This window comes from Arachis hypogaea, chromosome 19, assembly GCF_003086295.3.
Source record: "Arachis hypogaea cultivar Tifrunner chromosome 19, arahy.Tifrunner.gnm2.J5K5, whole genome shotgun sequence".
In the NCBI taxonomy this organism is placed as follows: Eukaryota; Viridiplantae; Streptophyta; class Magnoliopsida; order Fabales; family Fabaceae; genus Arachis; species Arachis hypogaea.
In genome coordinates this window covers 63576529-63579517 of record NC_092054.1, presented here as the reverse complement: position 1 = coordinate 63579517, position 2989 = coordinate 63576529, and the positions used below count along the sequence as shown (strand labels likewise).

Sequence of the window (2989 nt, the reverse complement as noted above, 5' to 3'; positions counted from 1 at the left end):
CTCCATGCTCATTCTTCACTGTCTGAGATGGGGTAGATGATGTCTGCCTCCAGTAGTCTGGTCAATTCCTTTTTGACAACCTCGAGGATAGTGGGGTTCAGTCTTCTCTGGGGTTGACGGACAGGTCTTGCTCCCTCTTCTAAAAATATTCTATGCTCACAGACTTGAGGGTTGATGCCTACTATGTCTGCCAAACTCCAACCAATTGCCTTTTTGTGTCTCCTCACCACACTAAGTAACTGCTCTTCTTGTTGAGAAGTGAGCTCCCTTGCAATGATAACTGGAAACTTCTGCTTGTCTTCAAGGTAAGCATATTTGAGGTGTGGAGGAAGGGGTTTTAGCTCTAACTTCTGATCATGGTCAGACTCTGGGTTGTCTGGAGTTGGTAACAATGGCAAAGCACTGTCATTGTCCTCTGAGAATGTCCCCACACTTGGACCTTGTCCTGTGTGCTTCTCTTCAAGTTCTTCCTGATGGACTTCATCCACGGTTTCATCTATAATGTCACACTTGAGGATAGAGTGATCCTCCGGAGGATGCGTCATAACTCCATTTAGGTTGAAGATCACTATTCGGCCATCTATTTCAAAAGAGTATGTTCCTGAAAAAGCATCTAATTTAAACTTTGAGGTCTTTAAGAATGGCCTTCTGAGTAGGATTGATAATGGCTTGTCTGAGTCATTTTGGGGCATTTCCAGGATATAAAAATCAGGGGAGAATGTGAGTCCCTTAATGCCCACTAATACATCTTCAGGAACTCCAACCACTGTAATAATGCTTTTATCTGCTAACACAAAACGAGCTGCCGACCTTTTTAAGGGAGGGAGCCTCAAAACATCATATATAGACAAAGGCATTATACTCACACATGCTCCTAAATCACACATGCAGTCAGAAATTATCACACCACCAATAGTACAATTGACTATACAAGGACCTGGGTCACTACACTTTTCAGGTAAACCTCCCATTAAAGCAGATATGGAACTACCTAAAGGAATAGTTTCTAATTCATTAATTTTGTCTTTATGTATACATAAATCTTTTAGAAACTTTGCATACTTAGGTACCTGTTGAATAACATCAAATAGAGGAACAGTTACCTCAACCTTTTTGAATATCTCTACCATTTTTGGATTAGGTTTCAGCTGCTTCCTGGGCTTCCTTGCAAGTTGTGGAAATGGAATAGGAGTGGTGTCTTCTGCAGTGTCTGTGCCTTTTGATGCTTCCTTCTGTGGTCGAGCTTCTTCTTTTTCAGCTATGTCCTGTATGTCTTCTTCCTCTTCAACATCTTCTATTTCCACTACCTCTTCAGTTGAGGCGTGTTCTGGTGAGCTTGGCTCTTCTTGGTTCCTCTCCTGCAGTGTGGTTCTGGACCTTAGGGTGATGGCATTAATACCACCCTTGGGATTGGGTAATGGTTGAGAAGGAATTCCACTGGAGCTCAAAGGTTAATTATTGGAGTTATTCATTGAACCAATTTGTGAGACAAGAGCTTGCAAAGTAGAGTTCAGACCATTCAGAGTGGCATTAATGTTATTTTCTATGGTCTGCTATCTCCGATCAATTGATTGTAGTAAGTCATCATTAGCAGAAGAAGAAGGATAGGTAATTTGAGAGGTCTGCTATTGGATATTCTGTGGTCCTTGGGATTGCCTCAGGTGAGGTACTCTGTAAGGCTGGTACTGGTTCTGATGCCTGTTGTTGTTGTTATTCCACCTCTGATTCCCCTGATTATCTCTGCCTCCTCTGTTGTTGTTGTTGTCCCTCCAATTCTGGTTAGAATTGTCCTGCCATTCATGGTTGTAATTGCCACTTTGATTGTACCCTTGGTTGGGGCGGTCATAGAAGTTATGAGTGGCTGCCACGCTGTTGTCTTCCTGCTGGAGCTGCGAACATTCATCAGTATAATGGCTATAATCAGCACAGACTCTGCAAACTCTCTGTGGGACTAACTGTTGGTTTTGCTGTGGTGGAGAAGGTTGAGCTTGCTGAACTTGTTGTTGATTCAATTGCATCTGCTTCAGCAAGTTGGTCATTTCACAGATACTCTGAGTTAAAGCAGCAGTCTCTCTGCTAGAGGATACTTCTGCAACGGCTTTTGCACGGTCTTGTTTCTGCCTGTGATTCCTAGTAGATTCAGCTAAGTCACTGATCAATTGCCATGCCTCATCAGTGGTCTTGTACTTTTTCATAGACACATTGCTAGCACTTTCCAATGTGGTCTTGTCTTGGGGCCTCATGCCTTGTGTGACGTAACCGAGTAACACTATCTTGTCAATCATATGGTGGGGGCAAGCTTCCAGAAGATTATTAAAGCGCTCCCAGTACTCATAGAGAGTTTCAGAATCATCCTGAACAATCATGGAAATATCTTTTCTCAGTTTATCAGTAACTTCAGCTGGAAAGAACTTTTCCAAGAATTCTCTTCTCAGTGTATCCCAGTTGGATACAATTGCTGCTGGTTGAGTGTAGTACCACTCTCTTGCCTTCCCCTCAAGAGAAAACGGGAAAGCTTTCAGCAAAATTGAAGTTTCATCTGCACCATCACGCCTGACAGTAGAACAGGCTGCTTGAAAATCTCTCAGGTGCTTGATAGGCTCTTGAGCAGGCAAGCCATGAAACTTGGGCATCAAATTGAGCAGTGCGGTCTTTATTTCAAAGTCTGTAGCCACCACTGGGTAATGCGCTTGAAATGGTTGCATTGTAAAATCAGGGGCTCCAGCCTCCTGGATAGTAACTCTCCTAGCTGCTGCCATGTTACCTGCACGTAAAATAACCAAATCAGTAGAACGGGGGCTGGTTTCTTTCTCAAGTGACGTTTCTGATCCGCCCTCAGAGAGGACTAACCGATGCCGAGCTTGCCTTATTCGTGAAATAGTTCTTTCAATCTCAGGATCGAATACTAGCAAGCTTGGGTCAAGAAGCGAACGCGTCATCCAACGAAAGAAACAAGCAACTCATAGTACTAAAATAAAATAAAATGCAA

General features: G+C 43.1%; 1 non-coding gene across 1 annotated transcript; it reads left to right on the top strand.

Annotated features, from left to right (window-relative positions):
• Positions 1 to 2279: 2279 nt before the first annotated feature.
• On the top strand, positions 2280 to 2387 carry LOC112780298 (small nucleolar RNA R71). Its single transcript, XR_003191144.1, has one exon. It is a non-coding gene; the product is annotated as a small nucleolar RNA R71 (small nucleolar RNA).
• Positions 2388 to 2989: the final 602 nt, after the last annotated feature.